Source organism: Apis cerana, linkage group LG14 (assembly GCF_029169275.1).
Source record: "Apis cerana isolate GH-2021 linkage group LG14, AcerK_1.0, whole genome shotgun sequence".
NCBI lineage: Eukaryota > Metazoa > Arthropoda > Insecta > Hymenoptera > Apidae > Apis > Apis cerana.
The window spans coordinates 2,096,431-2,117,957 of NC_083865.1; the positions used below are offsets into that span (position 1 = coordinate 2,096,431).

The window sequence follows — 21,527 nt, forward strand, 5'->3', positions numbered from 1 at the left end:
AAAATAAAAATCAATTTTATTTTCAAACTACAATTTCAATGAATGATCTTTATTTCTATCATAATTTTCATTATTAATACCATTGAAATTTATAGAATCAAATATAAAACTTAGATGAAAATATTTTTTAAAAAATATTTAAAATATAATTTTTTTATTTAAAAATTTTCAAATAATTTTTTTGAATTATTTTAGACGTAATAAAAATTATTTTATATGAAATCACGTAATATCATATCTATCTATTAATTTAATTCATGTAATTCATAAATTTTAATATAATTTCTTGCCATTTCTCAATTTTATTACTATCTTTGTAAAATAATTTTTATGAATTAAATATTTTTAATTAAGTATAAATGATATTTTCTAGTATAGCTCTTGTAACTTTGAAGCTAGAAAAAGAATTTTTTGAAAGAATCTTTTAGATAATCATATGCGCAAAACATTTGAAAAGAATTTTTTAAGTTTTTTTCAGAGTAAAAGTACACTTTGAGTTCTTACAAATGAAGCGTGATACTAATTTCAGTATAATCTTTCAACCGGAGACAAATTTCATAAGCTGACATGTCATAATCTCTGAGATTATTTTGATCCTGAATAACTTATGGCAAGAATAGCCAACTCGCTTCTAATAAAATATGTATCGCAGCTTTTAACGTGAAACGAGTCGCTTGAAATTGTCATTGTTATCTCTGAAGGAAGCTAAATGAGATAAAAGTTGCACGATTTCGAAAGGAACATGAGTCAGATTACAGAAATTCCTCTGGACAGAAACATTTTAAAGATTTAAAGCCAACATTATTTTATTTCACCCGCAGTTGAAAGCTTAATTGTGGTTAATTATCAAGCATTGTTATCTTAAATATAAAATATTGCATAAATCTTAATATATTTCTAATTAATATCTCATTTATTTATGTTTTTATTATTGAAATAATTAAATAATTATTTCTTGCTAAAATATATATATAAATTATTGCAATAAAAATTGAAAAATTTAATATTTTACTTAAGAAATAATTTTTTTTTTAACTTTTCAAATTTATTTGCTACAATAAAAATGTATTGAAATATTTATTTTTATTTATTTAGAATATTTTATTAAAAAAATAATATTCTTTTATTTTTTAATTATTTTAATTAATCATTAAATTATTCAAATATTTATAAATATTCTGAAATTTATATTTTATATATGTCCTCAAATTAATTTATTTAAATTTTCATTTATAAATATCACTTATGTGTTGCAATAATACACAACAATAATTAAAAAATTATTGTTTTTTTAATTATTTATATAGAATTAGTTATTAATTATAGAACTTAATAATATATAATCAAATATTAAACTTATTATAAAATTTATTATTATAAAATTTTTATCTCTATTATTAAATTCATAATTCATTATTTACATCATTTACATATTAATATATGAAAACATTTACATTTTCGTAGATTAAATTCGTTTGAATTACATATTTATAAAATAATTAATGTAATTTAAAAATACAATAATAATAATAAAATAATAAATTCAATAACATTATTAAACATTAATATCCCAATATTAAAATATAAATAATTCCTTTTTTTCTCAAAAATTCTCTTTTTGACAATTTAAAGCAATAAATGAATCATTTAAGATATTTAGATTTAGAATATGCAGAGATGCAATCATTGCGTATTTTCACATCATCTAGAATAAATTTTTAACCTATATTTCAGAAAAATATAATCGCTAAATAATTATTATACGGAAACACTTTTGGAAAATTGTGAGATTCTCTTTCACATCTTCCATAGATTTTGTCAACGTTATTTCTCCTATGTCCGCGAAATGATGGCTAAACGGGCATCGAGATAAATCGTAGGATTGCAATGAACAGAATAGGGCACGGACAACGAGCTCAAAGGAATCGAGTTTTCTGGACGTGAATACACCGTTTCATCGGGGTCCTCTTCGGGAATATCCTCATCGGTCGACACGATGGACTGTTTCAGCTATTTCTTTGAAATATGGTAGAAGCATAGTTTCTCTTTTTCTTTCTTTTTCTTTCTCTTGATGCAGGACTAGCTAATTTTCAGACCGGTACAATTAACTCTTTTACCGTGATACAACAAGATAATGCATCTTTTTTATCGTGTACCAGTATTCATGAAATTAAAAGAGTATTTTGAAATGATGGGATTTTTTTTAGTGCATTATTTTAATCGTCATTTGTTGACCAATTCCGAGAAAATGGAAATGGACTCTATTTATGGATATATCATGATATAAAAGGATCAAATTGGAAATTTGATTTTGGATAAAATTCTGTAAATAGTTTGAAGTCGTGTTAGCAATTTATAATATTTAGATTATTGTACGAATTCAATTTTGGTTGATAATATTTATAATTGATAATATTTAATATTTTATATACTATTTATATGTTAATAACAATTAAGTATTAGTATAGAAAATACGATCGAATTAAATTTTATGGAAATTCATTTTAAGAAAGAATAAAAAAGTGAATAAAAGTTTTGTGAATAGTATAAAATATTAGAAATTCATAATTTGAAATCATGATGGATTTAGAATATAATTTATAAACATATTTTTAATTGTAATTGCATAGTAATTATTTATTTGAACTAAAACAAAAATATTAAAATTAATAAGTAAGAATAAAATAGAAGTAATTGTACTTTTCAGAACAAACTATATTATACTATATTAATATAACAAATATTATTAACAATATATTAACTACATATTAATTTCATGTTATTTTAAATTACTTGATATCAAAATTTATTTCTAAATCAATACTATATTGAACTAAAAATATTGAACTAAAAATACTATATTAACTAAAAAAATTTTTAAAATATAAAAAGATTATTTTTCTCTATATATTTTTTTTAAATATCAATTTATAAATGTAAATTTCTCAAAATAATTTATATATAATTTACGTTATTATAATTCTCAACTCCCTAATTATTTCCAATATTTTTAACTTAAAATATATTAACAAAATTGTAACGAAATTTTATATATAACATATTGAAATACAGATTCCATAGTTATGATAGGTTAGATAAGAAATTTAATTACACAATTTTTAATTGGTTTACAATTAATTCTTAATTATATCATGATTGTGCGATAATTATATATTCTTAAATTTTGTAAATTATCTAATAAATGAATAGTTTATTTCATTAATTGTAATATTAAAATAAATAATACTTCTCTGTCTAATTATTCTTTTATAAATAAATTTAATAATCAGCATCAAATTTTATTATAATTCATTGTGAAAATCAATTATATCAATGAAATAAAAAAATGAAATATTTTTTTTAAAGATTTAGAAATCAAAATAAAAAAGTTAAAGATAACGATTTAATTAACAATTATCAAAATTTAATTAATAATTAAAAATAATTTATAGCAATTACATTATTTGCATTAAGTGAAATTAAATAATTGAAATTTGTATTAATTAACGTAAGATGGAAAGAAAAACTTTACTACAATTCTGTTTCATTTCATGTAACGTAAATTTAAATTGTTTGTAATTTAATAAATAAGCCTTAATTGACGTTTCTATATATCAATTTTTGTTTTTTTTTTTTGACTTCTAGAATAGATTATCCAAAGATATTCCATAAATATATTATTAAAATATTTCTACATAATATAAAATATTTGAAAAAAGATCAAAATTAAATACTTTATTTTCTTTTCTTAAAATCAATGAGAATTTCAAGAATGATGAGAGGATATTATATGATAAAATGTATATTAATAATACTTTAATCACTACATATTTATAATATTTTATGATTTATAAATTTTTAAATTTATATTTTATAATATCTATATTATTTCTTTATTATTCTTGAAATTTATAAATTGTTATATTAAATTACTTCATCTATTATTTTTATTTTATTTATTTATTTTTTTTTAATCATTATTCTTTTTATTAAAACTTAAGTTGATAATAAGAATATAACATTAACTTCATATTTCCAATTTTCCTTTCATCTTTTTTTATTTTTAGTATCTTTTATACACATATCTTATTTTCTTTATTCAATTTTTCGAAGAATTAAATAACAATTATTATTATATTCGTTAATGAAAATTATCATATCATAAAGGATAAAGATTATCATAAAGCATAATAATTATATCTTAATATAAAATTAGAGAATTTTCGATAATTACAAAATTGAATAAAACATCGAATAAAATCTTTCATCTATTCAAGTCCTACAAACTGCTCGATTTTGTGATTTAATCACCGGTTCACCACTTATCATTAAATCGATTAAGACGGGAAAAGAGGAAAACTTTCTTGCCCAATCTGTTCATTCCACATTATACAATAATAAAATATTATTTCCATATCATTAAAACTTGACAATGATATTAAAGCGTTAGCCGGGTTATTCTGTCCAAGACCCATTTATGCAAATGATTATCGAGTTGGGTATAATGGATCGATGAGAAAATTAAAGAAAAATGTGTATTACGAATTTCTTACGTAAATATTATTGTAAAACAATTTTTGATATAAAATTTCACTATTTTTCATTATTTCAATAAACGCATAGGTTCCAATAAAAAATTTATTAAATTATTTCTTTAAAATTATAAATTTCTAAATATAATTAATAATTTATCTTTAGTTTTTTGATTATTGATTTTAACTTGTATATTTTTTTTTATATTTATTTTATATTTTTAATATGTAATTTTAATATTTTTGTAACATTAATATTTTGGAGAGTGATTGAAATTATTTTTATTTGCAATTATTTATAAAAAAAATTTAAAAATAAAAAATTGTTTTTTTAACACTTAGTTATTTATTTCAGCGCAGCTATATGAGATACGAAATGAGATTGATTTATGACATATAATAGTGGACATTGAAAAAATATTAAAGATTCATCATGATCATGTACATTGAATATTTTATATTTTGTTGTATGTATATGATAATTTTTCAATTTCCTAACATATTTTTTATTAAAAATATATTTTTATGTAAATAATTATGAGAAAAAGAGAAAGAAAAATAAAGAAAGTTGCAATATATAACTAAAAAGAAGAAATTCAATTTTCTCAAAAAATGTTAGGAAATGCTGCACTATTTAATATATTAAATTGAATTTATAACATAGTATTATATTTAATCCTCCGATGGTTAAAATATATCAATATAAATATATTGCAGAATATTTAATTTTCGTTATTATATCATAAAACTGCTTTAAATAAAAATTTTTACAATTTTCTTTTTAACAATTAATTTTATCTTAAAAATTTAACTATTGTCCTAAAAGTTTTCATTTTTTTACTATATATTTCCTTTATCTTTATAAAAGTTTCATGATTTTTGCAAATTATTGAAGTTGAATATATTGTAATTATATTTTTAATTAATTTTATTTTACATTTAAAATCAGATTCTTATAGAATTTCCATTATTTTATTTTTTTAAAATGCTTTATTTATTACTTCAATACGCAAAATATTTGAGATGGTTTCTAAATCATTTGACAACTTTTTTATAAAATTATTTGATTATTCCAATTGTTAATTGTAAAATTACAGTCTATAAACTTTGAATAATAAAGTATACTTAGGTTTTAAAAAACGATAAAAAAACTAAATATAAATAAAAACAAATTAGTATATTTTTTAAATCTTTACTTCTGAAATCTAATATACAATAATAAGAAAAAATTTGAAACATCTCAATATATCATTGAAAAAATATAATGAATTTTTTTCAGAATTTGTTTATGATGTAAATATTTAAACAAATAAGAAACAAAAAAAACAAAATATGCTATTATAGATTTTTATATAATAATTATAATTCTATATTCATGATTTATATATTGTAAGTTATTATAAGTTACATATGGATTATTATTTTTATTTATAAAAAATATTATTCTTCTAGATTATGTTTTAATATATTATGTTATTTATAGATTGTATATTTAAATTATCTCATAATATTTAAATTGTATATTTAAATAAGTTGTGTTATAGAGATTTTATTTGGCTGTTCTTTTTCATTCATTAAAAAATTATAAATAAAAATTTTTTCAAAATAATTTAAATTAAATTAGTTTTAATCAAGTTTACATTATAAAAAATTAATAGTCGATCAAATCACGATTTTCAAATTAAGAAAATTTGTTTAATGCAATTCAATGCAAATTAAATCAGGCAATAGTTAAGTGAATTTTTATTTAAAGTGAACTTAAAATTAACATAAATTAATTGATGCCAAACAAAAATTTATTTAATTTCTGATTTCATGATTTATATAAAATTTCGTTTAGCTTAAATTAGATTATTAATAATTTTAATAAATAAATAACTTTAATCTAATCTAAATAACGATTATTCTAACGACTATTTAATTTAAAATGCCATTCAACATGATAATTTTGACAATATATTAAAACAAATTATTGAGATCATAGAGAATAATTCACGTTCTTATAAATATTTATCAAATGTTTATATCTAACAAATCTTAACTATTAATTATCATTACGTAATTATCTCAACAATTATTCCAATTTGTCAGTACAGGCAAGTACATAGATATTCGAATTATCGATGCACGTTTCTCAAGCGGAAAAACCGTAAACCGCAATGCAATTTAACTTAGTTAATTCGAAACAATGGATCATACACATAGAAAAAAAAAATTAACTATATATTACTATTATACCAAAAATAAATAAAAACAGCCATTTTTTTCATAATCTCAACTGAACGAGAATTTTTTACATTATTAAAGAATCGCGAAACTTTGCTTCTTTATCTTCCTTTCTTCTTTTCTTTCCAAGTACAATAAACTTTAGAAAACCACGTTGTCTTTGCAAATAATCGATCGGTTTCGCTTCACAAATTGTCAAACATGTGCAAAGACCTAAAATCGTAACCGATTGACTTTCCTTTCAATTTTTTTTCTTTTTTTGTTTTTTATTTTGATGGCATTCAACCTAGGTAGTTGATCAATTCATGTGTTTCAGAATAAAGAAATTATAAAGTCGAACTACTCTTTGGTTTCATGTATTTCTAATAATAATGTTTCTTTTTTATTTTCTTCTATGATCATACTATTATATCATTACTGTTACAATAAAATAAATATTACGATTTTGAATATTGTGTAAATCATTAAATGTTTTGTAAATTGCTATAAGCTTTCTTTCATTTGTATATATGATTTATATGATTATATTCGATATAATTCGATATAATTCGATATGATTATATTCGATAATTTTTTTTATATGTGATTCGCGAATGGTATATATGTATATATAGAATGTTAATATATTTGGAATACTTTTAGAGAGTTGATTCTAGAAATAAAAACAAACATAGAAATTGATATACAAAAATGTTAATTGAAATTAGATAAATCGAGATGGCAATAAAGTGCAACAAAGAAATGAAAATATAACATTCTTTTTCCATAAGATTCATCAATTTGATATTTATATATATTAAATATTTTATATTAATATTGATTGCTATATTTTATAGTATAATTTTATATATATTTAATATATTTTATATATACTGCGAATAGTTTATTCGAAAAATTTTAAAATCGAATTTGTAAAGTAGCAAAAAACATTATGTTATGAAAATTGAATTTTTCATAAACAAAATGAATTAATTTCAATTTTATTTTGATATAATTACTGATCACTATTTGAATATTATATCATAAACCAGAAATTTCAATTGCTATAATTATTTTTAAATAAAATTATTTTATGAAAAATTTGATTTAAAAAATTTTCGTTATTCATTTAAATTTAAAAGGAAAGAAATTTGTCTCTTTTAAAAAAAAATAATTATAGTTTTAAAGAAATTAGATCAAGTTCAGGAATCGTGAATCGTGCATAATCTTGTTGAAATTTTAATTATTCAATAATTATTCTCAATGGAAAATATTTTTGGAAAGAGTGAGTCGTGCATAATCTTGTTGAAATTTTAATTATTCAACAATTATTCTCAATGGAAAATATTTTTGGAAAGAGATGAATCTCGATTTACATTTGATTTATACGTCGAGGCCTTGTAAAAAACTTTCGAACCGAATTTTAAATTCGCGAGCTTAATAAGCTTCTTCGAGATCCAAGGAACCATGAAACAACCGTGAGATTTATAAGGCGAATTTGTACGTTGGTGAACAACGGGTCTAACGATTCGCAAAGAACGTAAAATAGAACATGGAAGCTAATTCGTTTTCTCACGAATTTCGCGGTTTCTTGTTGTTTCTTCCAGCGACCGGAAACGGATGGATGGGATACGAGACGGCGCGATTTTCTTAACAATTAAGGAAATTAATGGTTCGAGGGGAATAATCGAGCACCTTTCAGCATATAGAAATATTATGGTTATGATTAGCAACATTGAACAAATCCAAGACGACTCCATTTTCATGTGTAAATTGATTGGTAAAGATAAATCTATGAATACATGAAGAAATAAGATTATTCAAAATATTATTTCAAGTGATATGTCATTTATCATATAATTATTTAATTATTCTTATTATATTATTATTATTATATCTTAATTATTATTTAAATAATTAATTATTTAATTATTTAATTCTTTTTAGAATCAAAATTTTTTTGGAGACTATAAAAAAGATTCTTTTTTATCAAGTAATAATAATGAAAAATTATTTGTTTTTACAGAAAAACAATATATTAATTTTTAAATTACTACACTAAAAAAATATGTTTATTTATTTACTACTAGTCAAAGCTTCTACTAGTCAAAGTTTTTCTTTTAAATGTAAGTAAAAAAAAATAAAAAAAATATATGGTCTATGTAAATTTGCAATATTTTTCAAGAAACAAAAGTAATCTTTCATTTTTTAAATAAAATGATATTTATTTTTTTATTTCGTATGAAAACGAGTAACAAAATAAATCCATACTATGCAATATTAGGATCATCAAGATTGTAAACAAAGAAATAAAAATTAGAAAATTTCGAATAATAATCAGTAATTTTGAATAGTATATCAGCGTATTTATAAATATTTCTTCATAAAAATAATCTTAAACATTTAATTTTAAACAAGAATAAGATTATAAGCTCCTCTATATAAACGAATACAATTTAAGTTCAAATAACAGAAAGAAGGATATTCTTGAACATAAACAACAACTTATCTTGTGTAAAAGAAGGAAGAAGATTACTTTAATACTTTAATAGTATAATATAGTATTAATCTAATAATTAAGACAATTTTAATAATATTAAATCATAAATAAAATTTTAATTCATAAAAATAATAATATAAAAAGATCAATATAATCTAATTATATTTAATTTTATTTTGTAATTAATTTCTAAACAAAAGAATACTCTTTTGAATTTTTTTTTAAAAAGTTATATTAAAATATTTCTGAAATAATTAATCATTATTTCATGAACAAACACATTTATTTCATTTTTCATAAGAAACTTTCATATATTATTTATATTTATAATTTTTTTTTTAGTGTTTTAGATCGATTGAAAATCTGATTGAAAAATCTGAAAAAAATATCTATTGAAGATTCTATTTCATTATATTATCAATTTTTTCAAATGTTTAAAATCAATCAATTTTTCAATGTTTAAAAGATTTATCTAAGATAGATCTAAAAAATATGTACGTAAAAATTCTTTCAAAAATTTTTTCAACATCTACATTTTTAAAGATTTTTTATATATCAAATTTTATAATATACAAAATAAGAAATATTTTGTTAATATTAAATTATTAATGTTAGAATAATTTCCTTGTTTTTGTGTATTGAATATTGTTGTAATTTTTACAGTTTTTATTTTTTTTATAATTTAAGTGATGATTATTTCTTTATCAAATTTGCATACCACTTATTAAATGCTTCAATGAAAGTTAAATTGCAATTATAAAATAATTTGATTTTATTTTACAAATTTAATAAATTATTCTTTATAATTGAATCCAATTGTATAAAATTGGATTTTTAAATCATTATTTTTGGAATGATTCAATAATAAATGCAAAATAGTATACATATAGTATACATTTTCAAGTAGTAAAATGTAAAATTGAATTAACTGTAATCAAATTAATAATTATTTAATCATTTGTTTATATAAAGCATAATAAATATGTCATATATTATATATATCGATATAATATGTCAATTTTATAACTCTGATCACAATATATCTCATAAGCATCTCAATTTTCTATATAAAATATAATTTGACAATAATAAAATTAGATAATTTGATTCGATATTGAGAAAAATATTTTTTATTTTTTTTTAATAAACTTACATATCAAAAAAATATTCTTTCTTTTTTTCATAAATTTTTTTGCATAGAATTCCTATAATTATGGACCAATATTTGACAAACTAATATTTCATTTTATTTATATTAGCCAATAGTACATATTGTATACGCAATTAATTATAAATATACATAATAGACAATACCTTGTAAATTTTACATGAATTTGCCGCAACATAATATTGTAAATGGATTGTTCTATTGTAATTGTCTATATTTACAACATATAACTTCAATGATGATCATATTCAATAGGCATAGTCAATTACATTCATACATTCTAAATCATCGAAACCAATAATATGATGTTTAATGTTAATAAATTTTTGTTATCAAATACGCTATCAAATATGAATTGAGCAGTTTGTATTTAAAAATAAAAATAGTTGAAGATTAGGTATGAAAAAACTGTATATGTATTGAAACAAAAAATTTATTAAATTATACAGTAATAATTATTTTTTTATTATTTTTTTATTTTATTGATTTTTATCATTTTAAATTTGATAAATGATATTATTAATCACAGTTTTTTAAATTTCCGTGACCAATTATAAAAATATTGTCAAAAAATTGAAAAAAATGCATGAGAAATAGCATTATTTATTTAAATAATTAATCAAAAAGAATAAATTTTTCTTATATATATATATTTTTTTATAATTATTTTTTATTTTGTAACATACTTCATAATATTTTTAAAAAATGAACTAAATTGTGTTATTATTAACATTATTCATCTTATTTAATTGACTATTCAACAAATATCATTTTTTTAAATAATTTCTTACGAAAGCAAGTTTTTAAAGATCAAACAACAGTTCAAAACAATTTCATTGAATTCGTTATTTTTAGAACTTCAAAATTTTGTCATAGAAGATAACAAGAATAAACAACTTGTTTCATGCATGAAAAGTAATGCCTTTTATTTTTTATTAATATATATATATACATATAATTATAAATATAATTTTTAATTGATATTTAATTTTTAATTTTTAATTGATACATGAAATTAAATTCGATACGTAAAATCTGTTCATTTTTATGCACATTTATATTTTTGCACATTTGTTATAATAATATATTGTTATTGATTATATATTGTTATTGTTTTGATATTATTCCATATTTTACTTGATAGCGATAATTTATTTTCTGAATAATACGAATATATGGAGTCTTGATTAATCTCTCAACATCATCCTTCATGCGTCGCATAAATTGTTGTTTCTTTATATTTATTTTCTACATACTATAAACATACTATAGACATTTTTTAGACATTTTAGATCAATTTTTTTAATTTTATTTCTATCTCTTTAGCAAATACCAATAAATATTTAAATATAAAGTTTTGTGTCAGAAATAAAATATGTAAGAAATAAATCTTATTACGCTTCATAAAATAACTAGAAAATATCTAGTTTACAGAATATATAAGGGATATCCTAATAATTCAAAACAAAAAAAGGAAATCAAGACAATTTTTGTATAAAATTTCTTTGTTCATCTAAAAAGAAAATTTTAACTAATCATGATTATTCTGATCAATTATCTAAGATTTCAGAATTATCAATCATTCAAAGTCTCGGTTATCTGATATTTATTTAATGTTTATATTCTTAATATTTCAATACAATAGAACTTTAAATTAAGAGATATTATTTAAATTATATAATATAATTTCTAATATATAATTTCTTTACATATAATTAATTCTGTAATATTGTATGTAATACAATATTTATGGACTAAATTGTCTAATTGTTATTTCTGAAAATTACAAATGCTTCCAAATTAAGATGGTACATCTTCACTATTATCAGTTATTATTAATTTAATAAATAAATTTCATTTTATAGATAAAAATAAATATTTTGTATTTTCATAATATTATAATGAGAAATAATTAAAATTATGATAAGAAATAATGTTCATATAATCTTCACGAAATAAAACTTTTACATCATAAATATTTATTTAATGAAAATAAATGAATGAAATAATTAAATTTCTAATAATAGAAATTTTTCATTTACAGATTTTTAATTTTCTACATTACATTTCTGTCAATTATTCATCTTTTTAAAATTGTTAGATAATTACTATTAGATATTATTAATTGATATATATATTAAGTTTAATTCTACATAAATATTTAAAACATAAAAATAAATTGTAAAAGAAAGTAATTTGCAAAAAAAAATGTTGATTTCTAATTATTCTCTTCTGATTATCTGGTAGACCTCAATTTATCCAGAATGTTTGTCCGCCATTTAAGCTTGTTAATTGAGTTCTACTGTAGATGAATATAAATTACTATTTCTATCTGTGATGTTCTGTAATAATATTTGCAGTTATTCCTATAATATTCTTATTTTATTTTCCATGTTTTCACTAAATTTTCTTCCATATTATCTTAATTATTTGCTACAATCTTTGCTACAAAATTTTGTTTCATTATAATTTGACATCTAATACCAATTCTTTATAGTCAATTCCATTGCAAAAGCTTGAAAAGATATTTTCGAATTAATAAGATATATATTATTTATTTATTTATTTATTCAGGAAAATATCAATTTCTTGATATTATCGTTTTAAATTTAATAATAACGATAAATAGTTACATATGTATTTTATGTATAAATACAATAATATAATTATAATATATGCCTAAATACTTAAAAAGAAATATATAATATTATTGTAATACATTCTATAACAATATATTAATCTCATAAATATAATTTAAAACTATTAATATTTTATTAATTTTTTATTTTATCAACTTTATATTTTAAAAAAGTTCTTTTATATTAATATTTTTTAATCTACATATATATACTACATATATACTACATATATACTACATATATACATATATATATATACGAATATGATATATATCTATTATTTTATTATTATCTTATTTATTTTATTATTATTATTTTTATAATTATTATTAATTATTTTTATAATTATTTATGAAATGTAAGATTTTTAAAGCAATGAACAAAATATCTAATAATTCATCGAGAAAATCGTATAAATTGTAAAGGTTTTTATTTCGATTAAACGAGTTTATTTTAAGTAAAGCTATACAACTTTAAATCTCATACCATCAAAAACTGCAATTCATTTCTAGATAACCTACTTTCTAACAATTGAAAAATAACAAATATTAAAATATTCACCATCCAAATACAATATTATACAAATAAAATAATCATTTAAAATAAAACAATAAAATAAATTAAATAAAAAATAAATAAAAGTTTATTTCGATAATATTTAATCTATCTAAAATATGCAAAATTTTCAAAATAAAATGTCAAACTTGTAAAATTATTCATAAATCATAAAATCAAAGTTACAAACTAATCCAAAATACGAAATTTTCAATTTTTTGATAAATTTCAAAAGAGAATTAAATAAATTAATTTAATAAATAATTAACTTATTCAAATAACACTAAATATCATAAATCAATTATTACAAATCAGATTACAGATCAAATTAGTTTTGTTTTATATATATATTTTGATTCATATAATAATTTCAAATAATTTCATTATTTACAATAAATTCATTTTACATGGATGATATACTATATTTATCAAATATTTTAATAGAAATCAAATCCGTTATAACAGTTAGAGGTGACACAAGAAAATTTATATTTTCAATCGTCCATATTATATGTAAAGTCTTAATATATTCGTGAAATATCTTTTAAAATTCAAAATAAACACAGAAGTTGATGCAAAAATTTTGAGGCTTATTTATTGAATTATAATAATAACATATTGAAGTTTGCATTGGATGAAGCAAAACGGAGATAGGATAAGCCATTGACAAATATAGAGCATTCATATTCTATCATTGTCTTACTTCATCTAATACAAACTTTTCATATATCAACTTTTGTGTTTGTTCTGGCTTTTAGAATCGATTTTTTAAAACTATTCCACGAATATATTAATATTCTGTAGATTTGAAGAAAATATAATGAAAAAATGCAACAATTTGTGAAAAAAAATATTTTCTATATTTTTTATATAAATGCATGAATAAATTTACATTTCAATAAATAATTTACCAATTTTTAATTACAATATATCATAACATTATTTATATATGTATTTTATATATATATTATTTTATATATATATATATATGTATATTATATATATATTTATATATTTATGGATAAATGATAAAATAACAAATAACTTAAATACTTGCAAATAAATTTGTTATCAATAAATATATGTATTTTAAGTCATGAAACTATTGTTGCAATTTTTATAAAAAATATTGAGATTATATGATTTTTTTTAATGGGGTATCATTTCAAAGGGATGAAATAAATTTTTAAAGTTTCAAGATTTTCTTGTTTGTTAAAATAATTTTATAATGCTACAAAATATAATAAAAATTTTAAATGTATAAAATGCTCAAATTTTAATGCTTTATCATATCCTATCATAAAAACTATTTTCAAGCGAAATTGTTTTCAAAACATGAAAGAATGCTAAAACTTTTAGAGTGGATTTCACTCCCTCAAGAAGATTTTTCGCTTAAAAAATAAAAAATTATTAAAATTATTAAAATGTATATAACCCATATTTTACACATAAATTTTTATAAAAATTAAAATCTTCGAATTAGATAAATTTTTATATAAAGTAATATTTAAATATTTATCATGAGATACTCTTGTTATTTAAATTATAAATTTTTAGCAAAAATAATTTTATTTATTAATAAATTAAATAACAATTTTATTTATAAAACATTCGAATAATTTAAAAAACTTTAAATATATGGATTATACATTATAAGTAAATTGATTTATTTTTATACACACAAATTCATTTTTCATTTGAAGAATTTAATCGATACAACATCGTTGCAATTATGAATTATATTTCAGAATCGTTGAAATTCTTTTATAAAAACTAAGATTCTTAAGAATTAAATGAACTTTTGTATAAAATAATAATCTACCATAAACATTTTAAAATCATCAAAGTTCTTTCATAAAAATCAAGATTTCTAGGTTAAGTAAATTTTTCTGTAAAATAGTACTCGAATATTTTCATAAACTATTTTATTTAAATTTTTAGCAAAAGATACTTAATAAACCAAATAACAATTTTTCAACATTTTTCCATTCAAATGATTTAAAAACTAATATTATATACATATATAATAAATTGACTTATTTTTACATATAAAAAATCGATACAATGTTTTTCGCCAATTCAATAATTCAAAACAGAATTAAAATACACTTCAATTTGAGCAACCTAACCTAACCATCGCAGCATCGTGCCATGAATTACATTTTAGAATCGTCGAGGCATAAACACGTGATGCAAGGGGCTGCAAAATTTCCCCTCTTGTCTTTGCGTATCCACGTTCCGCGTGTTTCTCTCCTGCCCACGTGGATGAATATAACGCTTGGCCAAGAAAATACGAAAGGAAAATAATCGGCAGAAAAATCTGGCAGTCACGGCATCCGCGCACGGTGTAAATTAATTCTCCGCTTGTTGTTTCACGCGATTCCCCGTGATTAAAGAGCTCCTGTTAATTGCTCAATTATCGTAAATTACAGAGACGATCGAGAGGCCTCGAAAGACGCGCCAGCTCCGTCGAATTTTAATTTTCACAAAAGATCCGGCACACATACACACACACACACACACACACACATCATCTCCTCGATACTACGAAGCTCGTTCTCGTATATTTTTCAGGGCAGCAGTGGCAATGCAAGCACAGACGCGTGCCTGTGTGTACAATGTGTCTCAATTAAAAAAGATAACGAAGACACCGAGCACAAGTACCAATCCAATTATTCTCGCGGCGTTTCCGCCATTTATTTCGGGGCCTAAGGACTTCGCGACCGCTGTTTTCCTCGCGTTTCGATGCACACTTCTGGCTAGCAAGGGTCTATAAAAATCGGTCAACAATTTTCCTTTTCTAAATTTTTATCTATTTTTTTTTTTCTTTTATTTTCTGACTTTTAACTTTTTGATTTTTAATCAAATAATGGGAACAAAGGCAACAAGAGGAAATAGGGTACGAGACCCAATTAGGAACATTTGTTAAATTATTGTCAATTTAAATTTTTTAAAATCAAGTTTAAAAAATAAAATAAATGTACAATATTATTAATAAATATTATAGTATAATTTTATAATATATTTATAATTATTAGAACATCTATTAACATTGGAATTATGAAATCAAATTCAGATCAGTTCTTGATTTTTGTTTTCGTAATTATTAAAATTATTATTATCAAAATATTTCTAAGTTAACTTTTGATAAAATTAATATTAATATTATGTTATTAGAAAACATAATTATACATAACTAATTATTTTATAATAATTTAACTTTAATCACTTATATATATCATTTTTAGGTAAATTTCTAGTAATTCTAATATTAATAAAATTATTGAATATCAAAACATCAATTCAAAAAAAAGAAAAATTCGATATTAATTAATTATTAGAACTTCTATTAACAGAATGTTCGATTATTCGAATATTATAAGAATATTATATTTTTATTTCAATTGATTTCTTATATATAAAATAGGAAATTATAAAATATTAAATAGATTACAATTGATTATAATAGATATAATCAATAAAACTATAATTAAATTAAAATAAATTAAAATAAATATAATTAAAATAAATATGTAATTGATAAATCAATTATTTGCGATGACAAAAAAAAACAGAAATTAAAGACTCCATTGAAAAAAATTGTTCATCAAACAAAAAAATTCAGAAGATTAGAAAATTTGCTGATAATTTTTCCAATTTTTAACATTATATTATAATACAAAGTTTCATTCGTTTTTCAAATTTATTTATATTTGATTATCATACAAATAACAATTCAATTTCATCAAATGAAAAATATATAAAATTCTCATTTACGTCATTAAACAATATTTAATATAATATAATCTTCCTATGTATTTATATATAAATCCCCAATTTAATAATAAACAACAAATATATTCTTTCAATAAATAAATAAAAAAATATACCATGGCAATCCCTAAAGTACCAGTAATTAGACTTTATATCCCAGAGACGCGTATACACGTGTGCCAGAGAAACGAGAAAATCTCTCGGGCTTGGAAAATTCGGAGAATCCAGGCGAACTTCCGAGTCTACTTTGTTACAGGGCGAGACGAGTATCGCGCCGATTCGGCGATTTTAATTAAATTAATTTCACACGCGGACACCGACTTTCATTAACGTTCCTGCGATCGCTCTTTCACGGATTGACGAATGGATGAATTTGAGGGATTTCGAGAGTCTCATGGCGCGAAAAGAATGAGAGAGGGATTGCTTAAAAGTTTGCAGCGAGAGAGAGAAAGGGAAGACATACGGAACTAGTCTGTGGGGAGAAATCGCGAAAAGAGGCCTCTTGATGGAAATTAGTTTCATTCGACGTTGCGTTCCACAGTAATTCGTTGTTTTGGTCCCCCTGTGTTTTTCGAGATAACAAATGCGATTGTGATCGGGAGATTGTTAGATTTGTTAAAATTCATAGAAATTGTCTGTAATTATTATATTTGTTTAAGATATTTTTTATTGGCTAAGCATTTGTATTTTTCGTTTTATTTAAATGTATTGTATTCGAATGGCGGAAATTTTATGAATCATTATGCGAGGCGAAATAAATTTTATATGAATAAAATATGAGGAGTTAGAATGAAAGTTTTGTTTTTTAAATATTATAATGCATTTTGTTTATTTTGTGTATGTTTTTTTTACGTTTATAATTTTTATAACTGCATAAATATGTGTATTTAATATATTTTTGAACAATATAAAAATATGATTCCAAAAATATAATAATATGCAGTTTATGAAAGTATTTCAATTATTTTATAGAATAATTCATTTAATCAAAAAATTTTGAGTTTTATGACAATAGGTATGTAAATTATAATAAAGTATATATGGAGTAATATTTTTGTAATGAGGAATTTCTTTAAGGGCAGAAATCAATTCTACAAATTTTTAATATTTTTTTTATAAATATAATTTTACATAAGAATTTTTTATAACAATGTAAAAAATTAAATTCTAAATATTTTATAATTTAAAATATTACTGTATTTCACATTATTATAAATATTATATTAAGTATAAAATATTAAGTATATTTTATATTTAAAAAATACAAAACGCATTGAAAGTGTTGATTTTATTTTCTTAAAATTATATTCTTAAAATATTTTGATAAAAAAAAATTACCTCATATATAAGCTTTATATATTAACAAAATTTTAATTTTAAAAATAAAGAATTCATTAAATAATAAAAAAGTTGTTGAATACTTTTATGAACCACTACATGTTTCAAAAAACACGATTCAATTATATATTTTTTAATAAAAATCATAAACTACATGTTTCAATTTATAAATAAATTATTTATTATACATATAATATTATTAAAAAAAAGTAAATTCTAATTTCTCGTTCTTAATTGAAATATTTAAATAACATGAAATACTTTTTCTTATAAATTATAATGATTTTGATGTTTTTCTAACTCATGCAAAAATGAATTATATATTTGGAAGTTCTAATATTTTTCTTATATATTTACAATACAAATTATTTTTTTCTGACATTAAAAAATTTTTAGATAATAACTTTTTTCACATTATAAATATATTTATAAATATGTTTTAAATAAATGCAATTGATAAATTAAAAATGATTATCTTTTCTGTTCTTAACAAATTTATATATATAATATATTATAATAACTATATCTAAAAATAAAAATTCTAAAATTTAATTAAAGTAATTTAAAATTATTAGTTCTTATCTAAAAATCTAAATTCTAAGAAGAAAAATTTAATGAATTATATTAAGTTATATCTGTTAACCACGTGTTCCATACTTGACATTACAATATCTATTTAAAATAAACATGATTGAAGAGTAAGCAATAATCAACAAGTTAAAAAAATTTTGGCTTTCTTTGATTCTTTAAGTAATAATTACGAAAAAATAATTTAAATTAAATTAAATCTTAATCTTTTAAAGATATTAAGACATCAAAGACATCTTTATAATATTTTCAAACTAGTGATTAAATAAAATAAAATATTATCAATACTTTGAGATTTTTGTTTTCATTATTGAAAGATTCTAAATAAAAAGTTTTTCAACAGATTTTAATTTTTAATTTTTTTTATTTCTTTAAAAACTTAACCATTTTACACTTGCATTGTTTTTAAACTAAACAAAGTCTAAACTTATACAAATGTTTTACAAAAAATGTTCTGTTTTACAAAATTGTTTCTTTCTTTCTTACATAAACTTTAAGATATTCTACATTCTATCAACGTTTATATATATCAAATCCCAACAAACATAACTTCAAAAGACACGTGTACAATCGAATCGAATATTTTATATTTTAACATGAGTTTAATAATTTCTGGAAAAAGTTTCCTTAAAATTCAATCATATCCCAAAAAATAACCCCATCCATTTCTTCTATAGGCAAATTTTTTTCTAACATTTTTAAGGAGGTAGGTTAGGTATACTTTGAATTATCATTTAAGTTTTCGCTAAATCGAGTCTCGAAGTTGATGTATCCGACTTAAATCGGCCCGACTGTGATGATGGAACGGCTGACATGAAAAGCTGACTGCGTTCAAACAGAATGATCGAGGGAGGGATACGATTGCATCCGCCGCAATGTTCCCTAATGCAACAAAGATCACGCGTTCACGCTCAATGGCGAGTAAATGCCACAAAACTAACTTTCAATGAAACGTGGTATTGACAACGTTTATATTACATTTACATCCTCCTTTTTTTTTCTTTTCAAAATTTCCCAACCCAATCAATCCCTCCTTCGCACGTGTTAATTTTACTCACGGTGAAAGGTTTCCTCATTCCTCCGATCAGTCTTCCATTAACACAACCGCAATCGAATTATCACCAGCTAGACGTTAGTTCCGCTCCAACTTGCATAAATCTTCGGCTCCATCGACCTCTACGGGTCGATTATACATCGATTCACAGAAACTTACTGTCAGCAATCCCTCTCCCTTCTCGAAAACTGATATATTTTCTTAACGACTCGTGTTAATGAACAAGAATACTCCCATGCCACGTTAGAGAACTCGCGTGAATCCTCTGACGATTTGGACTTTCGTTTCCTACGTGAATGAATTTGTCTCAAACCTGCCACGTTATCCCCGAAGAAAAAGAAGAAGAAGAAGAAGAAATTTCTCATATCTCAATGGTGGGTCTCAAGTGGATCTCGTTGCTCCTCGAATGTGAAGATCGGTCCGTCATCACGATCGGAAGAAAAAGAGAAAGGAGGTAGAGCACGAGTTCGTGGGCGCACGTGGATCGAGTGCACTGGATCGAGCGTTGGACACGTATACCGCACGGACTGAGGGATGCCGGTAAACTGATCGGGATCCTGACAGTCCTCCTTCGTCGAGGAGACCTCTTCCGTACAGGATGAGGCGCGCAAACTCGTTCGAGCGCAGGAGCGACGAAGAGCACATGAGCACGAGGGGAAGGGGTGGATCGGGACGGTGGCGAGAATGGGACTAACGGAGGGTGAGAGAAAGAATGGGAAAGGGGAGAGAGAGAGTTTGATGGGAAGAGGGCGAGACACGGTCTGAGGAAGACATCGTGGATCGCGTTGGGGACGGTGGACACGGTGACGGGGGAAATTGGGGGTGCGTTTAGCATAGTTTGAAAATATTCGAGGAATTTTTGTAGGTTGATGGCGCTTGAGTTTGTCTGTTATTTGTCTATTGGATGGAGGTGATTGTTTGGGAAAATTTGTAATGGGAACGTTGAAACTTTGTATGTTTTGGGCGATGAACGGTTTTAGAATCAAGACTAATAATTATCAATATCTTATTGTGGTTTTATACCATTTATGGATGAAAGATTTTCTACTTTTTTATATTCAAAGTGATTATTAAGGCATGTAAAAATGTTGCCTGTAATTATACATTGAAGATAAATAGGTTTCATTGAAAAAATTAAATATAAACTACATAATTATGTTTTATTTTTATTCAT

At 21.6% G+C, this 21,527-nt stretch overlaps 1 protein-coding gene across 2 annotated transcripts in view; it reads right to left on the reverse strand.

Annotated features, from left to right (window-relative positions):
• LOC108004398 (lachesin-like) overlaps nt 1-21,082 on the reverse strand; it is a 173,259-nt gene extending 152,177 nt beyond the window's left edge. The window contains exon 1 of one of the 2 annotated variants that reach the window (XM_062084194.1): nt 20,667-21,082. The gene's annotated coding sequence lies outside the window, so the exon portion shown is untranslated. Of the gene's footprint in view, nt 1-20,357 lie in introns of both variants that reach the window. The other variant, XM_062084193.1, reaches the window with a different exon arrangement.
• Nucleotides 21,083-21,527: the final 445 nt, after the last annotated feature.